This window comes from Salmo trutta, chromosome 13 (genome assembly GCF_901001165.1).
Source record: "Salmo trutta chromosome 13, fSalTru1.1, whole genome shotgun sequence".
NCBI lineage: Eukaryota > Metazoa > Chordata > Actinopteri > Salmoniformes > Salmonidae > Salmo > Salmo trutta.
In genome coordinates, this window is record NC_042969.1 from 16,569,146 (window position 1) to 16,594,650 (window position 25,505).

General features: G+C 48.0%; 1 pseudogene; it reads left to right on the forward strand.

Moving 5' to 3' along the window:
- Window positions 1–109: 109 nt before the first annotated feature.
- Window positions 110–24,324, forward strand: LOC115205013 (protein bicaudal C homolog 1-like; annotated as a pseudogene).
- Window positions 24,325–25,505: the final 1,181 nt, after the last annotated feature.

Genomic DNA, 25,505 nt, shown 5'->3' on the forward strand with positions numbered 1-25,505 from the left:
ATGGAATGTAAGGGAGGCTATGGGGGACAGAGGGGTGTTTTTCTCCCTTCTCTCTCCTTCTCTCTCTCCGTCTTCATGGACACACTGATGGAGAGGGCTCAGTCTTGCTATGGCCACCACAACGGAGGAAAGCTTTTCTCTCCTGACCCTGCTAGAACCACACAGACCCGGCCCAGAACCCATCCTGAGTCAGCTAGAACAATACCAGCCTGACCTAGAACCAAGACTAGAATGTAGTCTAGAACCCGGTCCTGGACCCATCCTGAACCAGGATAAGACTCCAACTCAGACCCCTTCACCTTTCCCATTCACGTCCCACCGCAACAGAGAGGAAGAGGAGGAAGGAGGTTATTCCGAACCAGGGCTGGAGATTGTGGGAGGCGAACACTCGGACCCGGAGTGGGTTGAGGAAAGGTTCCGTATTGATAGGGAAAAACAGGAGACCATGCTGTATGGTGAGTGTGCTGAACAGGTGTGGTGTGCTGAACAGGTGTGGTGTGGTGAACAGGTGTGGTGTGCTGAACAGGTGTGGTGTGGTGAACAGGTGTGGTGTGCTGAACAGGTGTGATGTGGTGAACAGGTGTGATGTGGTGAACAGGTGTGGTGTGCTGAACAGGTGTGATGTGGTGAACAGGTGTGATGTGGTGAACAGGTGTGATGTGGTGAACAGGTGTGGTGTGGTGAACAGGTGTGGCATGGTGAACAGGTGTGATGTGGTGAACAGGTTGGATGTGGTGAACAGGTGTGGTGAACAGGTGTGATGTGGTGAACAGGTGTGGTGTGCTGAACAGGTGTGGCGTGGTGAACAGGTGTGGTGTGGTGAACAGGTGTGATGTGGTGAACAGGTGTGGTGTGGTGAACAGGTGTGATGTGATGAACAGGTGTGGTGAACAGGTGTGGTGTGATGTGGTGAACAGGTGTGATGTGGTGAACAGGTGTGGTGTGGTGAACAGGTGTGGTGTGGTGAACAGGTGTGGCATGGTGAACAGGTGTGATGTGGTGAACAGGTTGGATGTGGTGAACAGGTGTGGTGAACAGGTGTGATGTGGGGAACAGGTGTGGTGTGCTGAACAGGTGTGGCGTGGTGAACAGGTGTGGTGTGGTGAACAGGTGTGATGTGGTGAACAGGTGTGGTGTGGTGAACAGGTGTGATGTGATGAACAGGTGTGGTGAACAGGTGTGGTGTGGTGAACAGGTGTGATGTGATGAACAGGTGTGGTGAACAGGTGTGATGTGGTGAACAGGTGTGATGTGGTGGACAGGTGTGGTGAACAGGTGTGGTGTGATGTGGTGAACAGGTGTGATGTGGTGAACAGGTGTGATGTGGTGAACAGGTGTGGTGTGGTGAACAGGTGTGGCGTGGTGAACAGGTGTGGTGTGGTGGGATGAACAGGTGTGGTGTGGTGAACAAGTGTGGCGTGGTGAACAGGTGTGGTGTGGTGTGATGAACAGGTGTGGTGTGGTGAACAGGTGTGGCGTGGTGAACAGGTGTGATGTGGTGAACAGGTGTGGTGTGGTGAACAGGTGTGATGTGATGAACAGGTGTGGTGAACAGGTGTGATGTGGTGAACAGGTGTGATGTGGTGAACAGGTGTGGTGAACAGGTGTGGTGTGATGTGGTGAACAGGTGTGATGTGGTGAACAGGTGTGGTGTGGTGAACAGGTGTGGCGTGGTGAACAGGTGTGGTGTGGTGTGATGAACAGGTGTGGTGTGGTGAACAGGTGTGGTGTGGTGAACAGGTGTGGCGTGGTGAACAGGTGTGGTGTGGTGTGATGAACAGGTGTGGTGTGGTGTGATGAACAGGTGTGGCGTGGTGAACAGGTGTGGCGTGGTGAACAGGTGTGGTGTGGTGAACAGGTGTGGCGTGGTGAACAGGTGTGGTGTGGTGAACAGGTGTGGCGTGGTGAACAGGTGTGGTGAACAGGTGTGATGTGGTGAACAGGTGTGATGTGGTGAACAGGTGTGGTGAACAGGTGTGGTGTGATGTGGTGAACAGGTGTGATGTGGTGAACAGGTGTGGTGTGGTGAACAGGTGTGGCGTGGTGAACAGGTGTGGTGTGGTGTGATGAACAGGTGTGGTGTGGTGAACAGGTGTGGTGTGGTGAACAGGTGTGGCGTGGTGAACAGGTGTGGTGTGGTGTGATGAACAGGTGTGGTGTGGTGTGATGAACAGGTGTGGCGTGGTGAACAGGTGTGGCGTGGTGAACAGGTGTGGTGTGGTGAACAGGTGTGGCGTGGTGAACAGGTGTGGTGTGGTGTGATGAACAGGTGTGGTGTGGTGAACAGGTGTGGCGTGGTGAACAGGTGTGGTGTAGTGAACAGGTGTGGTGTTGTTATGGTTTGACTTTTAGTGTGATCACATGTTGACCACGATGAATCATGATAGTGTATGCCGTAAATCTGTACAGTTACCTGAGTTGACTCGAGTGTGTGATCCATTCTGAAATAAGTTTAAATGAATTGAAATGAGTTCAGAGTACTGTAATTATTATGCTGTCCAGGGTTCTGTATAATAGCAATCCTGGGATGCCCTAAGTACCCGTCTGTCACAGTACTGCACTATTCAACTGCAGTGGTGTAAAGTACTTAAGTAAAAATAATTTTGGGTATCTGTACTTTACTATTTATATTTTTGACAACTTTTACAGTCCTGAAGAAAATGATGTACTTTTTACTCCATAAATTTTCCCTGACACCCAAAAGTACTTGTTACATGTTGAATGCTTAACAGGACAGGAAAATTGTCTAATTCACCCACCCACTTATTAGGAGAACTGTAACGGTTGTCCAAAGGAGTAGACCAAGGTGCAGCGTGGTAAGTGTGCTTCTTGATTTTTTATTTAAATCAGACCACTTAAACAAAATAATGAACAAAGGTAAACGACCGTCACGTCTTGCAGGCTTTACACAGCAGTACAAAAATAAGATCCCACAACAAAAGGAGGGAAAAGGGCTGCCTAAGTATGGTTCCCAATCAGCGACAACGATAGGCAGCTGCCTCTGATTGGAAACCATACCTGACCAAAACATAGAAATATAAACCATAGAATGCCCACCCCACACCCTGACCTAACAACATAGAGAAATAAACCGTCTCTCTCAGGTCAGGGCGTGACAAGAACATCCCTGGTCATCCTTACTGCCTCTAATCTGGCGGACTCACTAAACACATGCTTTGTTTGTAAATGATGTCTGAGTGTTGGAGTGTGACTCTGGCTTTCCATTAAAAAAATATATAATATGGCGCCATCTGGTTTGCTTAATTTAAGGAATTTGAAATGATTTGTAAGTATATTTTAGCAATTACATTGACATTTGATACTTAAGTATATTTAAAACCAAATACTTTTAGAATTTTACTCAAGTAGTATTTTACTGGGTGACTTTCACTTTTACTTGAGTCATTTTCCATTAAGGTATATTTACTTTTACTCAAGTATGAAAACTGGATACTTTTTCCACCACTGTTCAACTGTCAGGTCATCATGCAGCTGCTGTCATTATTGTTAGGCATGGTTAAAGTTTCTGCCTTGATGATTTATGAGATAAATTTGACTGTGCATTATACCTTGAAGCTATTTTATCGCCCCCAGAAACCTGCTCCTTTTACTCTCTATTCTGGGCGTCATAGACGACCAATTCTCATAGCTTTTAGCCGTACCCTTTATCCTACTCCTCCTCTGTTCCTCTGGTGATGTAGAGGTGAATCCAGGCCCTGCAGTGCCTAGCTCCACTACTATTCCCCAGGCACTCTCTTTTGATGACTTCTGTAACCGTAATAGCCTTGGTTTCATGCATGTTAACATTAGAAGCCTTCTCCCTAAGTTTGTTTTATTCACTGCTTTAGCACACTCTGCCAACCCGGATGTCCTAGCCATGTCTGAATCCTGGCTTAGGAAGTCCACCAAAAACTCTGAAATCTTCATCCCTAACTATAACATATTCAGACAATGTAGAATGGCCAAAGGGGGCGGTGTTGCAATCTACTGCAGAGATAGCCTGCAGAGTTCTGTCCTGCTATCCAGGTCTGTACCCAAACATTTTGAACTTCTGCTTTTAAAAACCCATCTCTCTAAAAACAAGTCTCTCACCGTTGCCGCCTGCTATAGACCACCCTCTGTCCCCAGCTGTGCTCTGGACACCATATGTGAACTGATTGCCCCCCATCTATCTTCAGAGCTCATGCTGCTAGGTGACCTAAACTGGGACATGCTTAACACCCCAGCCATCCTACAATCTAAGCTTGATGCCCTCAATCTCACACAAATTATCATTGAACCTACCAGGTACCACCCCAAAGCCGTAAACACGGGCACCCTCATAGATATCATCCTAACTAACTTTCCCTCTAAATACACCTCTGCTGTTTTCAACCAAGATCTCAGCGATCACTGCCTCATTGCCTGCATCCGTAATGGGTCAGTGGTCAAACAACCTCCACTCATCACTGTCAAACGCTCCCTGAAACATTTCAGCGAGCAAGCCTTTCTAATCGACCTGGCCCGGGTATCATGGTAGGATATTGACCTTATCCCATCAGTAGAGGATGCCTGGTTATTTTTTTTAAATGCCTTCCTCACCATCTTAAATAAGCATGCCCCATTCAAGAAATTTAGAACCAGGAACAGATATAGCCCTTGGTTCTCTCCAGACCTGACTGCCCTTAACCAACACAAAAACATCCTGTGCATTAACATCGAACAGCCCCCGTGATATGCAACTTTTCAGGGAAGTTAGAAACCAATATACACAGGCAGTTAGAAAAGCCAAGGCTAGCTTTTTCAAGCAGAAATTTGCTTCCTGCAACACAAACTCAAAAATGTTCTGGGACACTGTAAAGTCCATGGAGAATAAGAACACCTCCTCCTAGCTAACCACTGCACTGAGGATAGGAAACTCTGTCACCTCCGATAAATCCACTATAATTGAGAATTTCAATAAGCATTTTTCTACGGCTGGCCATGCTTTCCAGCTGGCTACCCTACCGCGGTCAACAGCACTGCACCCCCCACAGCTACTCGCCCAAGCCTTCCCCATTTCTCCTTCTCCCAAATCCAGTCAGCTGATGTTCTGAAAGAGCTGCAAAATCTGGACCCCTACAAATCAGCCGGGCTAGACAATCTGGACCCTTTCTTTCTAAAATTGTCTGCCGAAATTGTTGCAACCCCTATTACTAACCTGTTCAACCTCTCTTTCGTGTCATCTGAGATTCCAAAAGATTGGAAAGCAGTTGCTGTCATGCCCCTCTTCAAAGGAGGGGACACTCTTGACCCAAACTGCTACAGACCTATATCTATCCTACCCTGCCTTTCTAAGGTCTTCGAAAGCCAAGTCAACAAACAGATTACCGACCATTTCGAATCCCACCGCACCTTCTCCGCTATGCAATCTGGTTTCAGAGCTGGTCATGGGTGCACCTCAGCCACGCTTAAGGTCCTAAACGATATCGTAACCGCCATCGATAAGAAACAATACTGTGCTGCCGTATTCATTGACCTGGCCAAGGCTTTCGACTCTGGCAATCACCACATCCTCATCAGCAGACTCAATAGCCTTGGTTTCTCAAGTGATTGCCTCGCCTGGTTCACCAACTACTTCTCTGATAGAGTTCAGTGTGTCAAATATGATGGCCTGTTGTCTGGGCCTCTGGTAGTCTCTATGGGGGTGCCACAGGGTTCAATTCTTGGGCCAACTCTTTTCTCTGTATACATCAATGATGTCGCTCTTGCTGCTGGTGAGTCTCTGATCCACCTCTACGCAGACGACACCATTCTGTATACTTCTGGCCCTTCTTTGGACACTGTGTTAACAACCCTCCAGATGAGCTTCAATGCCATACAACACTCCTTCCATGGCCTCCAACTGCTCTTAAATACTAGTAAAACTAAATGCATACTCTTCAACCGATCACTGCCCATACCTGCCCGCCCGTCCAGCATCACTACTCTGGACGGTTCTTACTTAGAATATGTGGACATCTACAAATACCTAGGTGTCTGGTTAAACTGTAAGCTCTCCTTCCAGACTCACATCAAACATCTCCATTTCAAAGTTAAATCAAGAATTGGCTTCCTATTTCGCAACAAATCATCCTTCACTCATGCTGCCAAACATACTCTTGTAAAACTGAACATCCTACCGATCCTTGACTTCGGCGATGTCATTTACAAAATAGCCTCCAATACCCTACTCAATAAACTGGATGCAGTCTATCACAGTGCCATCCGTTTTGTCACTGTCACGTCCTGACCAGTAAAGGGGTCATTTTGTTATTGTAGTTGGTCAGGACGTGGCAGGGGTGCGTTTGTTTTGTGTGTTTCGTTTTTTTGGGGTTATGTTCTATGTTAATATATTTCTATGTTTGTTCTAGTTCTTCTATTTATATGTTTAGTTTATTGGGTTGACCTTCAATTGGAGGCAGCTGTTCCTCGTTGCCTCTAATTGAAGGTCCTATTTAGTAGGGATGTTTTTCCATGGGTTTTGTGGGTAGTTGTTCCGTGTATAGCCTTACAGGACTCTTTTCGTTGTTTGTTATTTTTGTTCTGTGTTCACATTTATCCAAATAAAAAGGAAGATGAGCACGATACCCGCTGCGCCTTGGTCCACTTTTTACGATGCTCCTGACAGTCACCAAAGCCCCATATACTACCCACCACTGCGACCTGTACGCTCTCGTTGGCTGGCCCTCGCTTCATACTCGTCGCCAAACCCACTGGCTCCAGGTCATCTACAAGTCTCTGCTAGGTAAAGTCCCCCCTTATCTCAGCTCACTGGTCACCATAGCAGCACCCAGCTGTTGCATGTGCTCCAGCAGGTATATTTCACTGGTCACCCCCAAAGCCAATTCCTCCTTTGGCCGTCTCTCCTTTCAGTTCTCTGCTGCCAATGACTGGAACGAACTACAAAAATCTCTGAAACTGGAAACACTCATCTCCCTCACTAGCTTTAAGTACCAGCTGTCAGAGCAGCTCACAGATCACTGCACCTGTACATAGCCCATCTATAATTTAGCCCAAACAACTACCGCTTCCCTTACTGTATTTATTTATTTATTTTGCTCCTTTGCACCCCATTATTTCTACTTTGCACTTTCTTCCACTACAAATCTACCATTCCAGTGTTTTACTTGCTATATTGTATTTACTTTGCCACCATGGCCTTTTTTGCCTTTACCTCCCTTATCTCACCTCATTTGCTCACATTGTATATAGACTTATTTTTCTACTGTATTATTGACTGTATGTTTGTTTTACTCCATGTGTAACTCTGTGTTGTTGTATGTGTCGAACTGCTTTGCTTTATCTTGGCCAGGTCACAATTGTAAATGAGAACTTGTTCTCAACTTGCCTACCTGGTTAAATAAAGGTAAAATAAAAATAAATAAATACAAATAAGCTTGCTTAGCAGTAACATTATTCCCGTCCTGTCAGTCTGTTGTTTATCAGTGCAGAGCAGGTCTGTGATAAACTACCTCCACTGTGTTTATCAGTGCAGAACAGGTCTGTGATAAACTACCTCCCAGAGTGTTAGCATGCTAGCGAGCAGTGTATTCTCTTTCCCCCTGAGTGTTAGCATGCTAGCGAGCAGTGCATTCTCTTTCCCCCTGAGTGTTAGCATGCTAGCGAGCAGTGTATTCTCTTTCCCCCTGAGTGTTAGCACGCTAGCGAGCAGTGTATTCTCTTTCCCCCTGAGTGTTAGCATGCTAGCGAGCAGTGTATTCTCTTTCCCCCTGAGTGTTAGCATGCTAGCGAGCAGTGTTTTCTCTTTCCCCCTGAGTGTTAGCATGCTAGAGAACAGTGTATTCTCTTTCCCCCTGAGTGTTAGCACGCTAGCGAGCAGTGTATTCTCTTTTCCCCTGAGTGTTAGCATGCTACCGAGCAGTGTATTCTCTTTCCCCCTGATTGTTAGCATGCTAGAGAACAGTGTATTGGTGCTGACATCTGGGATGTTGGGGTTTGAATAATCACTATAAAGGGATGGGCATCCTAGTTGTTTTTACATCAGGTTTTAAAGCGTGTCAGTGGTTGTTATTTATTTTTTCTGGTGGGGTGGAGTGAAATAGCTATGATGTGATTATTTGTCTCTGGGGCTGGCTTTTGGAACCCCCATCCCCTCTCTCTCCACGCCACGCTGCTCTCTCGCCCATTTTTCAGCTTCGGGGAGAGTAACCCATGGCAGTGTTTTGAGCCCCCACGGTGTAAGTGTCATTGTGGAGCGATGCCCTTTTAAATGTTTACGTTCTACCCCTCGTCCCCCCTTCTCTGTAATTTTCCTCTTTCCCTGTTAAATGTTGACCCTTCACAGAGCTCTCATACAGTACTTCTCTCCTTTTAGGAAAGTGTCACATAGACACAAACATTAACCAGTAACCCTAAACCCCGTGTCTGGATTATTTGTTGTTGTTTGGATGTTTATATGTTTGTATTTATTTAGGCCTCAGTTTTCCGTCAATAAGTGTCTCTCTTTCCTCTCTTTTCAATATTTGTCAGCTCCCAAACATGGAGAGGAACTTTACCGGTGAAGAGTTCTTTGAGAGAGTAAGTCTACGAAGAGAGAAGATCACAATGACACCGAGACAGATATAATGGACGGTTGAAATCCAAACATATATGCTAATATTCATACAATGCGGAAATAATGAACATTCATCTAATCTTCCCATTCAAATATGACTCACTGACGTGAAAATACCTGCATTTAAAAGTCTACATATTTCCCAGAGGACCTCTGTATAGAGAACATGAAAGGTCACAGGCTGATTGTTGACATTGCTACTCAGAGATTTGCTGTTGCTATGGTTGTGGTTGTGAACGTCTTTCAGATGGAAATGAAGTATTGTCTTCTCTGAATAGGACAATGTGTTTTGGGGTGTGTTGTGTCTGGGATGTATAAACTGGTGTTATTCTCGTGGTAAAAGACCTGTCGTTCACACTCCATTAGTTTCTCTGTCACACACACACATCGACATGTGTTCCTCTCATGTTTTGTCTCGCAGGTGATGAGGGAAACTAAGCCAGGTGGTGAAATGGCCATCCCAAGCTGAAAATAGGAGCCAAGTCAAAGAAAGGTGATTTCAGACCAACTGACACCTCCATACACTGACACCCTGTCTCAGCCTGTCTCAGCCTGTCTCAGCCTGTCTCAGCCTGTCTCAGCCTGTCTCAGCCTGTCTCAGCCTGTCTCAGCCTGTCTCAGCCTGTCTCAGCCTGTCTCAATCTCCTGTACAACTTGATATTTTATACAACACTAAAGATTTACCAGAGTCTGCCAGCTGCTACATATATTTTAGATTAATTTCTGTCTTGTACTGTATACCACAGACCCCCATGTGAAAGTGGAAGGCAAGCGTGGCAATGTTTTAGTGGCCAAACATAAGATTCTAGAACTTCTGGAGACAAAGTAAATGTCCTAAACTGAGATATAATCCTATACCTAACATGTAATGTTGTCACACCCTGACCTGAGAGAGACGTTTTGTTTCTCTATTTTGGTTAGGTCAGGGTGTGATTTGGGTGGGCATTCGAGATTTGTAATTTTTTGTTCTATTCTATGTTTTCTATTTCTATGTTGTCAGGTTCTAGTTTTGTATTTCTATGTTGGGGTTTGTTTGGGATGATCTCCAATTAGAGGCAGCTGGTCCTTGTTGTTTCTAATTGGAGATCATACTTAAGGAGGTGTTTTTCCCACCTGGGTTTGTGGGAGATTATTGTTTCTGCGCCAGTGTATGGTTCCACTCTGCGTCACGGTTTGTTGTTTTTGTTTGTTCAGTTTATTGTGTATGTATTGCAAAGTTTCACAGTGAAAATAAAATGTGGAATGACACACATGGTGCACTTTGGTCCGGTCCTTCCTATGACAACCGTGACAAATGTAGCCAAATAAACCAACTATATACAGTTAGTAAAACCCACATCTTCTCCTGAGTCAGGTCAACAAGGTGACCCTGAAGATGGACGTGGCCCACACAGAGAACTCCCACGTGATCGGGAAAGGGGGCAGGAACATCAAGAAGGTGATGGAGATGACATCATGCCACATCCACTTCCCTGACTCCAACAGACACAATGCTACCGGAGAGAAGTGCAACCTGCAACTGTTCCTTAGCAACTGTCTCAGCAACTAGGTACAGCCTGTTAGTAACTGCGTATTGTCCCTTAGCAACCAGATGGTGATCCTACAAAGCAGGATCAATGAGTTAACCAGCTAACTTGCGTAAATATTCTGAAATAGCTTTTACATTTTTTTGAAAGATAACCTTGGTCTAATTGTCTCAACAACCAAAAGCACATATCTAAATTTAGCTTTCATAATAAACCAGAAAATCAATAGTTATTTCTGGTTGTTTATCAAAGTTAGCTGGCTAACTCATTGATCCTGCTTTGTAGTACACCCTTCAGGTACACTCCGTTAGTTATTGTCCTTCAGCAACTTTATTTTGTTTCTCCCTCATCTCTCTCTACCTCCCCTGTCCAGGTGTCCATCACTGGGCCTGTCCAAGGGATGGAGGCAGCCAGGAAGAGAATATGAGTGAGAGTCTCTAATGTAACATCTTAATGCATGGATGGCCTTTATTTCACAAATTTAATTCATTTTAGAATAAGGCTGTAACGTAAAAAAAAGTGAAAAAAGTGAAGGGGTCTGAATACTTTCCGAAGGCACTGCAGAGAGCCATGCACACGCACGCACACACCACACTTTCGCCTTTCTCTGTCTCACTGTTTTCTCTGTGACTTTTAGATGCACTTCCTTACATTAGCAAAGAGAAACCTTGACTAAAAAAGGGAATAATAATTTAATATTATTAATTATTAACTCCGCACACATCTACTTCTAACTCTGCCCTTTCTCTCCCTGACAGAAGGCGGTGTGTGTCCTGATGGAGCTGATTCTGGGGTCAGAGGTCAGGGCTGGGGTCAGAAGGCGGTGTGTGTCCTGGTGGAGCTGATTCTGGGGTCAGAGGTCAGGGCTGGGGTCATGGCGGAGTCATGAGGGTGGTCACCACTCAGCAGGACGTGACCTCCCTTCATCATCTCTTTCTGCTGGGACAGAACGGAGACCACTTCCTGGGGGTCATTTATTTATTTTAATTTATTTAACCTTTATTTAACTAGGTAAGTCAATTAAGAACAAATTCTTATTTATAATGACGGTCTACCAAAAGGCAAAAGGCCTCCTGCAGGGACGGGGGCTGGGATTAAAAAATAATAGAAAAAAGATAGGTCTCTCTTTATTTAGTGTTGTCTCTCTTGTCGTGATCTGCGTTTTGTCCTAAGACAACATAGCATGGCAGCAACACAACATGGCAGCATCACAGCATGGTAGCAGAACAAAACATGGTACAAACATTATTGGGCACAGACAACAGCACAAAGTGCAAGAAGGTAGAGACAACAATACATCACACAAAGCAGCCACAACTGTCAGTAAGAGTGTCATTGATTGAGTCTTAGAATGAACCTCATTCCAGTCGCTAGCTTCAGCGAACTAAAAAGACGAGCGACCCAGGGATGTGTGTGCTCTGGGGACCTTTAACAGATTGTGACTGGCAGAACGGGTGTTGTATGTGCAGGATGAGGGCTGCAATAGATATCTCAGATAGGGGGGAGTGAGGCCTAAGAGGGTTTTATAAATGAGCATCAACCAGTGGGTCTTGCGACGGGTATACAGAGATGACCAGTTTACAGAGGAGTATAGAGTGCAATCATGCATCCGAACCAGACCCAGAAAGTCCTGCCAGAGGTCAGCGCCCCTCAGAACCCCCCCCCCCACTGCTCATCCAGGGCATCCCAGACAGAGTATGTCTGGCCAGGCAGCAACACAGGCTGAGGAGGGTCACAGTTCACTTTGCTCTTTGTAATGATTCATTGATAGATTAGATTAATTGGATGATTCTTTGATTCAGATGAACTGGTTGATTCTTTGATTTATTCAGATCAATTGGTTGATTCTTTGATTCAGATTAATTGGTTGTGTCACAATTATCTTCGTCTTCTGACGATAATGCGAAATCGTCGTCTGAAAAGGTAGACCAAAACGCAGCAGGCATGCGGTTGTTCATTTTGAACATTTATTCACTCCAAAACGAATACAAAACAACAAACAAGAAAACGAACGATTTACTGACAGTCTGCAAGGCACAAGGCTAACACAGAACAATCACCCACAAATAACAAACACACCCTAATATATGGGACTCTCAATCAAAGGCAGATAGACAACACCTGCCTTCAACTGAGAGTCCCAACCCCAATTAACCAAACATAGAAACAGACATAGACTAAACATAGAATACCTGAAAACCAAACAGTGCCCAAAAACCCCGGAATACTTAAACCAAATGCCCCTTCAACAAAACACACCCCCCCGAACCACATAAAACGAATACCCTCTGCCACGTCCTGACCAAACTACAATACTAATTAACCCTTATACTGGCCAGGACGTGACAGGTTGATTCTTTGATTCAGATTTGAGGTAAAAAGGCAAGCCTGTTTATTGTGGAGAGTTTGCTAAGAGAGGAGTAAGAGTGACCTGTTTTGTTTTGTAACTACACAGAACTGTCTGCCTGTGTGTCTGATGTTTGACATGGATGGGGAGGCGGACCCACGTAAACTGAGTCAGACAATGCAGAGTCTGGGGGTCTTTGTCAGCGTCAAACCCAAAGTCTAACAGACCGCCATGGTACAATAGTACTATAGCAAGTCTTATCGTTGTGTTATTACTAAAGTTGCAGTCCTGTAGTGCCTGATAAAGTACTGTGTTGGACTACATTTCCTCATTTGTATGACATGGTGTTGTGTGCTGGAATACATTTGCCAGTCAGTGGTGGTGAAGGGTCTGGGAGGAACATCTTCAAACTGTACGAGGCTCGGCGACCCCTTCTGGGGCTGCACTCCAGTGAGGTCGCCATGACAACCAAGATGAACTCTGATCCCATGCTGGTCAGCAACTGGTTACCAACTACTGGCTCAACATGCTGATGCAGCAACTCCGCCTCACCAACCCTGGTGTGTGTCTTTTCATATATTGGTATGTATCAGGGGCTTTTTCTCGTTTGGACAACGTCCTTTGTCCTCTCTCCTCCGTCCTCTCTCCTCCGTCCTCTCTCCTCCGTCCTCTCTCCTCCGTCCTCTCTCCTCCGTCCTCTCTCCTCCGTCCTCTCTCCTCTTCCCTCTCTCCTCCGTCCTCACTCCTCCGTCCTCACTCCTCCGTCCTCTCTGCTCCGTCCTCTCTGCTCCGTCCTCTCTGCTCCGTCCTCTCTCCTCTTCCCTCTTTCCTGTGTCTTCTTTCCTCTGTCCTCTCTCCTCTGTCCTCTCTCCTCCGTCCTCTCTCCTCCGTCCTCTCTCCTCCGTCCTCTCTCCTCCGTCCTCTCTCCTCCGTCCTCTTTCCTCTTCCCTCTTTCCTCTGTCCTCTCTCCTCCGTCCTCTCTCCTCCGTCCTCTCTCCTCCGTCCTCTCTCCTCCGTTCTCTCTCCTCCGTCCTCTCTCCTCTTCCCTCTTCCTCTGTCCTCTCTCCTCTGTCCTCTCTCCTCTGTCCTCTCTCCTCTGTCCTCTCTACTCCGTCCTCTCTACTCCGTCCTCTCTGCTCCGTCCTCTCTGCTCCGTCCTCTCTGCTCCGTCCTCTCTCCTCTTCCCTCTTTCCTGTGTCTTCTTTCCTCTGTTCTCTCTCCTCCGTTCTCTCTCCTCCGTCCTCTCTCCTCCGTCCTCTCTCCTCCGTCCTCTCTCCTCCGTCCTCTCTCCTCCGTCCTCTCTCCTCCGTCCTCTCTCCTACGCCCTCTCTCCTCTGTCCTCACTCCTCCGTCCTCTCTGCTCCGTCCTCTCTCCTCCGTCCTCTCTCCTCTTCCCTCTTTCCTGTGTCTTCTTTCCTCTATCCTCACTCCTCCGTCCTCTCTGCTCCGTCCTCTCTGCTCCGTCCTCTCTCCTCCGTCCTCTCTCCTCCGTCCTCTCTCCTCCGTCCTCTCTCCTCCGTCCTCTTTCCTCTTCCCTCTTTCCTCTGTCCTCTCTCCTCCGTCCTCTCTCCTCCGTCCTCTCTCCTCCGTCCTCTCTCCTCCGTTCTCTCTCCTCCGTCCTCTCTCCTCTTCCCTCTTTCCTCTGTCCTCTCTCCTCTGTCCTCTCTCCTCTGTCCTCTCTCCTCTGTCCTCTCTACTCCGTCCTCTCTACTCCGTCCTCTCTCCTACGCCCTCTCTCCTCTTCCCTCTCTCCTCTGTCCTCACTCCTCCGTCCTCTCTGCTCCGTCCTCTCTGCTCCGTCCTCTCTGCTCCGTCCTCTCTCCTCTTCCCTCTTTCCTGTGTCTTCTTTCCTCTGTTCTCTCTCCTCCGTTCTCTCTCCTCCGTCCTCTCTCCTCCGTCCTCTCTCCTCCGTCCTCTCTCCTCCGTCCTCTCTCCTCCGTCCTCTCTCCTCCGTCCTCTCTCCTACGCCCTCTCTCCTCTTCCCTCTTTCCTCTGTCCTCACTCCTCCGTCCTCTCTGCTCCGTCCTCTCTCCTCCGTCCTCTCTCCTCTTCCCTCTTTCCTGTGTCTTCTTTCCTCTATCCTCACTCCTCCGTCCTCTCTGCTCCGTCCTCTCTCCTCCGTCCTCTCTCCTCCGTCCTCTCTCCTCCGTCCTCTCTCCTCCGTCCTCTTTCCTCTTCCCTCTTTCCTCTGTCCTCTCTCCTCCGTCCTCTCTCCTCCGTCCTCTCTCCTCCGTCCTCTCTCCTCCGTTCTCTCTCCTCCGTCCTCTCTCCTCTTCCCTCTTTCCTCTGTCCTCTCTCCTCTGTCCTCTCTCCTCTGTCCTCTCTCCTCTGTCCTCTCTCCTCTGTCCTCTCTACTCCGTCCTCTCTACTCCGTCCTCTCTCCTACGCCCTCTCTCCTCTTCCCTCTCTCCTCTGTCCTCACTCCTCCGTCCTCTCTGCTCCGTCCTCTCTGCTCCGTCCTCTCTGCTCCGTCCTCTCTCCTCTTCCCTCTTTCCTGTGTCTTCTTTCCTCTGTTCTCTCTCCTCCGTTCTCTCTCCTCCGTCCTCTCTCCTCCGTCCTCTCTCCTCCGTCCTCTCTCCTCCGTCCTCTCTCCTACACCCTCTCTCCTCTTCCCTCTTTCCTCTGTCCTCACTCCTCCGTCCTCTCTGCTCCGTCCTCTCTCCTCCGTCCTCTCTCCTCTTCCCTCTTTCCTGTGTCTTCTTTCCTCTATCCTCACTCCTCCGTCCTCTCTGCTCCGTCCTCTCTCCTCCGTCCTCTCTCCTCCGTCCTCTCTCCTCCGTCCTCTCTCCTCCGTCCTCTCTCCTCTTCCCTCTTTCCTCTGTCCTCTCTCCTCCGTCCTCTCTCCTCTGTCCTCTCTCCTCTGTCCTCTCTCCTCCGTCCTCTCTCCTCCGTCCTCTCTCCTCCGTCCTCTCTCCTCCGTCCTCTTTCCTCTTCCCTCTTTCCTCTGTCCTCTCTCCTCCGTCCTCTCTCCTCCGTCCTCTCTCCTCCGTCCTCTCTCCTCCGTCCTCTCTCCTCCGTTCTCTCTCCTCCGTCCTCTCTCCTCTTCCCTCTTTCCTCTGTCCTCTCTCCTCTGTCCTCTCTCCTCTGTCCTCTCTCCTCCGTCCTCTCTACTCCGTCCTCTCTCCTACGCCCTCTCTCCTCTTCCCTCTTTCCTCCGTCCTCACTCCTCCGTCCTCTCTGCTCCGTCCTCTCTGCTCCGTCCTCTCTCCTCCGTCCTCTCTCCTCTTCCCTCTTTCCTGTGTCTTCTTTCCTCTGTTCTCTCTCCTCCGTTCTCTCTCCGTCCTCTCTCCTCCGTCCTCTCTCCTCCGTCCTCTCTCCTCGGTCCTCTCTCCTCCGTCCTCTCTCCTACGTCCTCTCTCCTACGTCCTCTCTCCTCCGTCCTCTCTCCTCTTCCCTCTCTCCTCCGTCCTCTCTCCTCCGTCCTCTCTCCTCCGTCCTCTCTCCTCCGTCCTCTCTCCTCCGTCCTCTCTCCTACGCCCTCTCTCCTCTTCCCTCTTTCCTCTGTCCTCACTCCTCCGTCCTCTCTGCTCCGTCCTCTCTGCTCCGTCCTCTCTGCTCCGTCCTCTCTCCTCTTCCCTCTTTCCTGTGTCTTCTTTCCTCTGTCCTCTCTCCTCCGTCCTCTCTCCTCCGTCCTCTCTCCTCCGTCCTCTCTCCTACGCCCTCTCTCCTCTTCCCTCTTTCCTCTGTCCTCACTCCTCCGTCCTCTCTGCTCCGTCCTCTCTGCTCCGTCCTCTCTGCTCCGTCCTCTCTCCTCCGTCCTCTCTCCTCCGTCCTCTCTCCTCTTCCCTCTTTCCTCTGTCCTCTCTCCTCCGTCCTCTCTCCTCTGTCCTCTCTCCTCCGTCCTCTCTCCTCCGTCCTCTCTCCTCCGTCCTCTCTCCTCTTCCCTCTTTCCTCTGTCCTCTCTCCTCCGTCCTCTCTCCTCTGTCCTCTCTCCTCTGTCCTCTCTCCTCCGTCCTCTCTCCTCCGTCCTCTCTCCTCCGTCCTCTTTCCTCTTCCCTCTTTCCTCTGTCCTCTCTCCTCCGTCCTCTCTCCTCCGTCCTCTCTCCTCCGTCCTCTCTCCTCCGTCCTCTCTCCTCCGTCCTCTCTCCTCCGTTCTCTCTCCTCCGTCCTCTCTCCTCTTCCCTCTTTCCTCTGTCCTCTCTCCTCTGTCCTCTCTCCTCTGTCCTCTCTCCTCCGTCCTCTCTACTCCGTCCTCTCTCCTACGCCCTCTCTCCTCTTCCCTCTTTCCTCTGTCCTCACTCCTCCGTCCTCACTCCTCCGTCCTCTCTGCTCCGTCCTCTCTGCTCCGTCCTCTCTCCTCCGTCCTCTCTCCTCTTCCCTCTTTCCTGTGTCTTCTTTCCTCTGTTCTCTCTCCTCCGTTCTCTCTCCGTCCTCTCTCCTCCGTCCTCTCTCCTCCGTCCTCTCTCCTCCGTCCTCTCTCCTACGTCCTCTCTCCTACGTCCTCTCTCCTACGTCCTCTCTCCTCCGTCCTCTCTCCTCCGTCCTCTCTCCTCCGTCCTCTCTCCTCCGTCCTCTCTCCTCCGTCCTCTCTCCTACGCCCTCTCTCCTCTTCCCTCTTTCCTCTGTCCTCACTCCTCCGTCCTCTCTGCTCCGTCCTCTCTGCTCCGTCCTCTCTCCTCCGTCCTCTCTCCTCTTCCCTCTTTCCTGTGTCTTCTTTCCTCTGTCCTCTCTCCTCCGTCCTCTCTCCTCCGTCCTCTCTCCTCCGTCCTCTCTCCTACGCCCTCTCTCCTCTTCCCTCTTTCCTCTGTCCTCACTCCTCCGTCCTCTCTGCTCCGTCCTCTCTGCTCCGTCCTCTCTGCTCCGTCCTCTCTCCTCCGTCCTCTCTCCTCCGTTCTCTCTCCTCCGTTCTCTCTCCTCCGTTCTCTCTCCTCCGTCCTCTCTCCTCCGTCCTCTCTCCTCCGTCCTCTCTCCTCCGTCCTCTCTCCCTCCTCCGTCCTCTCTCTCCTCTGTCCTCTCTCCTCTGTCCTCTCTCCTCCGTCCTCTCTCCTCCATCCTCTCTCCTACGCCCTCTTTCCTGTGTCTTCTTTCCTCTGTCCTCTCTCCTCCGTTCTCTCTCCTCCGTCCTCTCTCCTCCGTTCTCTCTCCTCCATCCTCTCTCCTCTTCCCTCTCTCCACCGTCCTCTCTCCTCCGTCCTCTCTCCTACGCCCTCTCTCCTCTTCCCTCTCTCCACCGTCCTCTCTCCACCGTCCTCTCTCCACCGTGACCCGGAAACCGATATGAGGTCGAGGAGTGTGTCAATTCGTTAGTAGGCAAACAGAAGACTGTCATCCCCTCCTCAATAGCCTCTTTTTGGCGAGGAAGCACAAGTGTGTTCTACTGCGGAAGAGTTCTGAGATTTGCCACACCCCCTTTGAATCAGCTGTTTTTGTCACATCCTGACCAGTAAAAGGGGTTATTTGTTATTGTAGTTTGGTCAGGACGTGGCAGGGGGTATTTGTTTTATGTGGTTCGGGCTGGTTGTGTTAGTAGTTGGGTGTTTGATTTATTATTCCGGGTTTTGGGCACTGTTCTATGTTAATGTATTTCTATGTTTAGTCTAGTCATTTGTATTTCTATGTTTAGGTAATTGGGGGTTGGACTCTCAATTGGAGGCAGGTGTTTTCTAGTTGCCTCTGATTGAGGGTCCTATAAATAGGTATGTGTTTGTGTTAGTATTTTGTGGGAGATTGTTCTTGTTTAGCTATGTTTGCCTGACAAGACTGTCAAGTTCGTTTTGTTTTGTATACGTTTTTTTGTGTTTTTCCTTCTTCACTTTAATAAAAGAAGATGAGTGTACATTTTCCCACTGCGTCTTGGTCTCAACCCTACGACAACCGTGACAGTTGTATTGTTGGAGGAGAAAAGCATGAAACATTTAAAAACAATATGCTACTTATCCTTTTCTCTATAACATGTCTGGCACAATTAATTACATTTGTTTTGATCAATTTACGCATTTATTTTGGGATCCACCTCTGTAAACGTAATTTGTCTGACATGCGAGTGGAGAAGAAGCTTCTCATTTCATACAAGCACATTTTCGTCCACGTTCACTCACGTCGCCACCTCTCCTTGATTACTTTTGACCTTTTTCAAAAGGAGGCGAGAGAGGATGGTGGAGAGAGGACGGAGTTGAGCAAATCTGATTGAGAAAAGGCCACTGTCCTATCCTGCCCTATCTTAATCTGCTTTTCCTCAGGCTCAGTGCCCGCCCCTGAGTCTTTGATTGGCGCTCTTTCCCAAACTGAGCCCCGTCCATCGCCCCACCAGGCCTGACTCTGCCCTCTGAGGGAATGAGGATGGGACTGAAGGGGACAGAGAGCAGGCATCTGGAGAAGGTGTGGAGAGATCACCATCAGATAACAGAATCAATACATGTAGGCCTCTTGACTACCAAGATAAGTGCAGTACTGTGAGAGTTTGACAGTGGGAGATATGATGGATTGCACAGGAGGTTGGTGGCACCTTAATTGGGGAGGATAGGCTCGTGGTAATGGCTGGAGTGGAATGGTATCAAATACATCAAACATGTTTTCCATGTGTTTGATGCCATTCCATTCGCTCTGTTCCAGGATTTATTATGAGCCATCCTCCCCTCAGCAGCCTCCACTGATGGATTGATACAGTTGTAAGGTCTTTCCTTGCAGGGGATTTGATTCTGCAGTTGTCCTGATGGTGGTGCTATTGGATCAGTACAGTATCAAGATTGATCAATGAGATCACCTCGGTTTACCCAGATCCCAAAGAACTGTCCGGCCTGTCGGACGAGAGCCCTGGTCCGATGACATTAGAGCTGAGTGATGTCACTGAGCCAGGTCAGGATGATGAGTCAGAGGAGCAGCCTCCAGGGTCCTGAAGGGGAGACGCCACTCAACAGGCCAGGTCATGAGGTAAACACATTCACACTAGGGAGGGTAAGAGGAAGTTGACCTTAGGCACAGTGGTTGAGGTTGGGATGTTGGTTGGATAGGCCCAAAGATTCTATGTGGATTTTTAAATTTTTTATTTAACCTTTATTTAACGAGGCAAGTCAGTTAGGAACAAATTCTTATTTACAATGAAGGCCTACACCAGCCAAACCCCAATGATGCTGGGCCAATTGTGCGCCCCGCCCTATGGGACTCCCAATCATGGCCGGTTGTGATACAGTCTGGATTTGATCTTAGATAAGGGCAAGCCAATCAACCCTTGAGCAAAGTTAGCCCCTGCTCTTTCAGAAGGGGAAAAAAATAATACAAAATTTGCACTTTATCTTAATTTGATGTGCCTTTAGCCTTTTGTCCCGCCGTGTATGTTCTATTGCCTCTGGGAAAATAACAGGAGAATTTGGAGATGCAGTGTTGTTTGCTGCTGTTTTAATACTCTCATGATAAATAGTAATGTCAGAAAGGGATTGCATTTATTCATTCCCTCCCTCCAGTATCAGGTCTCAACAGCCCTTGGATTAGCTGGGTGAGCTACTTAGCTAAGTGAGTCCTACAAACAGCCTTCACGCTGTGTGGCTCAGACCTGACCTTAGTCTCACTACTGCTGTACTGTTGCAGACTGCTGGATGGAAAGATGGAAGGGGTGAGAAAGATGGAGCGAGGGAGGGAAGAGTGATACTAGATGGAACAGCCTGAGAAAGATGGAAGGAGGGAGGAGTGAAAGACGGAAGAGCCTGAGACAGATGGAGGGAGGATGAAGTGAGAGATGTAACAGCTTGAGAGCGATGGAGGGAGGAGTGATACTAGACAGAACAGCCTGAGAGAGATGGAAGGAGGGAGGCATGAGAGACAGAACAGCCTGAGGAGGGACATGACTCAGACTCAGGATGCTCTCTGTGAAGCATCAAGGAACGAGGTGAGACTCTCACTCTGATTTAGAATGATTCATATTCATTAACAGGTTTTGTTGCACATTGGTCATGGTTGAGGTGAGTTCCAACTCCCCCCCAGACAGAAATGAAACAACCTCAGAGCAATATAGAGGAGCATGTTATATGTAAATCTGTAAACTTTGTCACCAATTAATTTGACCCCTTTGCTTTCTTTGAGCCTCACGCAATCAAATTTGAAGAATTTGAGTTTTGTGTGTTTGTGCTACACTAGATGTTGATTTTGCCATTTTTTGTCCACTTGGTGCCTCAAAGGTTACCATGGGGATAAAATGTATCTCCACGGTAACAACAGGAAGTACCAGATCGAGTCATCTTCTGTTCTCTCAGTAAATCAGGTTCCCTTCCAGAACACATCAGTCACAGAACAACCTAACTGTATTTCCTCCCTTATTTACCAGCTTCATCCCTTTACCTTTTATTGCAGGATTATGACTATGAGATTAAGAAACTGCTGGCAACCAAAGGTGAGACCTTTTCAATGTTTGATGCTTCTGCCTTGTTGTGTGAACAGTAGCCCAGCAGGTCTCATTAACAACATCCCCTTGGTTTATCCAGGGTTCTGTCACACACAAAAGTCCTATTTTCGGACTTGTAGAAGAGTCCCACTAAAAGGGACCCATTTTAGTGCTGCGCCAGTCCACCATTGCAAATCAGAGGACTCATTTAGCAACTGCACCTGGCCAAATTAGTGGCATGTCATTGGGATATGTCACTTGCCACTGTCTGCTATTGAGAGACAAGGCAGCTCTTGTTTGTTATTCAAATCATTGATGGAGGGAACACATTTATGTGGGACTATGAACCAGAGCGTTGATAGAGGAGACCCATTTATGTGGGACTATGAACCAGAGCGTTGATAGAGGAGACCCATTTATGTGGGACTATGAACCAGAGCGTTGATAGAGGAGACCCATTTATGTGGGACTATGAACCAGAGCGTTGATAGAGGAGACCCATTTATGTGCTGCACATTGCCAGAGAGGTGATGAAGGGGACCCACTTATGGGTTGCACCGTGCCAAAGTTATAATTAAGGAGCATAACTACTCCCACTGATTTTACACATTGGTGCCAGACACACACACACACACACACACACACACACACACACACACACACACACACAAAGACTCTTTCTCAGTTATATATTTAGTCACATAGTTATTTTACACATCAGACACTCGTGTATGAATTCTATGCTTATGAGATTCTTCGCAAAGCATTCTGTATCAAACACTGTTCTCTATCCGTCTATCTGCATTATTCACCTGACAACAACATCATGCCAATTAAACCACTGCCTGTCTGTTTGTGAGTGATTTATAGTAACTTTGTCTGCATGTTTTTTGGGGGAATGTGTGTGTTTGTTTTTGTATGGATAGCTGATCTGTCTATGTGTGCGTTTACACATGTAATCTAATTCTGATATTTTGCCAATTATTTGTCTCGTGACCAGTCAGATCAGAATTTCCCCAATTGGGCTGTATAAACGCAGCAAAAGATCTGAATTGTGTTGCCTATGTAAACGCAGCCTGTGTGTGTGTGTGTGTGTGTGTGTGTGTGTGTGTGTGTGTGTGTGTGTGTGTGTGTGTGTGTGTGTGTGATGTATCTGTACTCTCTCAGCCATGCAGAGGAAGTCGGTGGTTGGCTAAGTCCATTCCTGCGGAGGCCGTCAAGGAGCTACACAACATCAGCTGACACAGCTACTAACCCTACCTGGCAAACACTGGACAACTACAACAGGTAGTACAACATGTACTGCAACAGGCTGGACCTGTCCTCTCAGTCTCCCCCAGACAGGGTTTATTACCAGCCATTGAGCAGCTGCTCTCTCTGAATGCTCTGTGGCCAGTCAGTGAACACCATGCTCATTTGGGTTAATAGATACAGTCTGATCATTTCTGGGTTGTTTTGCGTGAGGGAATTTAGGAGTCAGTGTGAGCGTTTCACCTAAGCGCCTGATTATTTGTAGCGAGCTAGGAAAGGCATTGAGCTGGGTGAGAGCTTGTTTATTAATATGATTATTCTCAATGCTGCTTGGCTCGATTGGTATTCCTGCCCTGAGAAAAACAGAGTGGAGGAGAGAAACTGTGAGCACCAATTACCACCCTGTCTCATCCACTCATCCTCATGGAAGGAGACAGGGAAGGAGAGAGTGAGAGAGAAAGGGGAGTGGAAGAAAAGTGAAAAACAAAGCGAGGGAATTGAAAAACATTGAGAAGATAAATATATGCAAACCCCATCTCTCCTCTCTCTCTCCTCACTCCTCTCTCTCCTTGCTCCTCTCTCTCCTCTCGCTCCTCTCTTCTTTCTCTCTCCTTTCTCTCTCCTCTCTCTCTCCTCTCGCTCCTCTCTCTCTCCTCGCTCCTCTCTCTCTCCTCGCTCCTCTCTCTCTCCTCGCTCCTCTCTCTCTCCTCGCCCCTCTCTCTCTCCTCGCCCCTCTCTCTCTCCTCGCCCCTCTCTCTCCTCTCTCTCCTCGCTCCTCTCTCTCCTCGCTCCTCTCTCTCCTCGCTCCTCTCTCTCCTCGCTCCTCTCGCTCCTCGCTCCTCTCGCTCCTCTCGCTCTCCTCTCTCTCCTCGCTCCTCTCGCTCCTCTCGCTCCTCGCTCCTCTCGCTCCTCTCTCTCCTCGCTCCTCTCTCTCTCCTCTCTCTCCTCGCTCCTCTCGCTCCTCTCTCTCCTCGCTCCTCTCTCTCCTCGCTCCTCTCTCCTCGCTCCTCTCTCTCCTCGCTCCTCTCGCCCCTCGCTCCTCTCGCTCCTCGCTCGTCTCGCTCCTCTCTCTCCTCGCTCCTCTCTCTCCTCGCTCCTCTCTCTCTCCTATCTCTCTCTTTCTCTCTCTGCAGACCAGGGGCTATCAGAATTGGAAGGAAAACTTGTGGAACGGCGTGACAGACAAGGATCCTTGTCTTCATCCTCCCCAATCTCCCCCTCTCCATCTTCCTCATCCTCTTCCTCCCCCCTCTAACTTCTTCCTTCTCCACCTCCTCCTTCCTGGTGTTTGCGTCTTCAACAAACAGACCCCAAACTTTTGTGTGTGTGTGTGCGCGTGCGTTCGTGCATGTGTGTGTGTCTCTAAGAGAGTGTGTGTCTACAAAGAGAAAATGTAATGAAATGCAATTCCTGTGTCTGGCTTATCTTCAATGTAGTCAGTATCAAAGCTGTGCTTTGAATGTCTTCTATCTGAGAGTTATAGAGAGATGTGAGAACACTTTGTTATGCTTTCTGTCAACACAGTTCCTTCTGTTAATCCTTTACTTCCCCATCTCCCCCTGATCTTTCCACCTTTGATTTCTGACCTCTGACCCCTAACGGAGAGCTTCCTGACCTACAGTAACTACTTTGAGGGCATGTCCACGGTAATGGTGTTGACCGGTAGCCAGCGGAGCCCCTTCCCCCAGCCTACAGACGACCTCCCAGAGCTCCTGAGCCAGTTGGGTCTGGGGAAGTACATTGACGTGTTCCAACAGCAAGAGGTACAGACAGACAAACAGCTAGCGCCCCCTGGGGTATAGGAGTAACTGATAAATGTCTATACATAGAGGGTTTTTTGTTGAAGTAGCCTCCATAAGCAGGATTGACTGAGTTGTTTCCAGTGGCACAGAGGCTGACTGAAAGATCATTCGGAGTATGTCTTGTATAACTGAAGTGTGGTGGATGTGTAAGCAACAGGACTGTCATGCCCCTTTTTCTGCAGATTGACTTCCAGACCTTCTTGACTCTGTCTGACGAGGATCTGAAAAGAGGTTGGAGTGTCCACGTTTGGAGCGAGAAGGACGATGCTTTTGGCCATCTCAGGTGAATGATCAGGAAAAAAAACATATACATCTAACCCACTTCTCCCTGAGGCTTATATGTGATGTATAGAACATCTCTCTCTCTCCATCCATCCAGACCTGAACAAAAGCAAGAGGAAACTGTCAGAGACGCCCGCTGTGAAGCCAGGCTACCTGGAAGGCGGGCTAGTGGCCAGCTCAAACGAATCATGGATGAGGACACAGCTGCTCAGAGCAACCACTGGTGAATCCCACACAACATTACCCAACATGGGTAGAACTGCCTGCAAGAACAGCTCTACGATCAGACTGGCTTTCACATATCCTAGCCTTGGTGGCAAACCCAACCTTTACCTTAGATCAGAGTCTACTCTATGTGTGTTGTGCATAAACATGTACATAAACATACAAGGGTAAATGAGAATGTATGATGATATTAGAGATGATTATTAAACTTTTCCAATAAATAGCCACCTCGTTTATTTTTTTTACATGTGGACTTAACCAAATGTTTCTCAAACATTTTTGTAATTTAGCAAACGCTCTTATCCGGAGTGACTGACAGTAGTGGGTGTATACATTTCATTACTTTTTCCGTACTGGTCCTCCATGGGAGTTAAACCCACAACCCTGACACTGGAAGTGCCATGGTCTGCCAAGTGAGCTACGCAGGACTTCAAACCAATTGTTCTGAACAAAAACCTCCCTTGAAATGACCTGTAGAGAAACAAAGGCTTAAGATGTCGATGACAGTACGTACAGTAACTCAACGAGGTGCAAACAAGAGAATGGTTCACCGCTAGAGAGCACTGACATTACAGACTGTAGATTGTGTTTGTAGATTGAAGTCACATTCCCCACTCCTCATTATTGCATCAATAATTAATTATAAGTCAATTTCAGAAAGAGATCAACCAGCAACGACATTAAATAGAGTTTGATGGACAACCAGGAGTTGGGTTGACGCTATATGAACACTCAGATAAATGAATGGATTAAAAAACTGAATAGCCCAACGGATTTGATCTCGTGGTGGTAGGCCTAATGTGAAACTCCTTTCAATATTGTTTGGCCTCACCTGAGTGCACATCTTAAAAGTTCTAATCCCATGTATCAGCCATTAGCAGGCGAGAAGCCATTGCCTCCTTATGAGTCGTTTGCCATTTCATTTATTTAGAATACTCCTAATGACCAGATATAAACGATATCGCTAGGCTAGTGTAACACGTTTTATCCTATCCAGGGCCATAAGAGCGATTCTGGCATTGTGGGGGGGGTACATTTTGCTACAGGGGTCCAGACAGATAATATTTTCTTAAAACAGGTTTTAAATGCTAATTTCTAGTGACTTTTGAGAAAAGGATACAGACAAATAGTAATTTACAAGGGCAATTGTACAAGGCTAAGAGGGGCCGTACAGAGGAGCTTA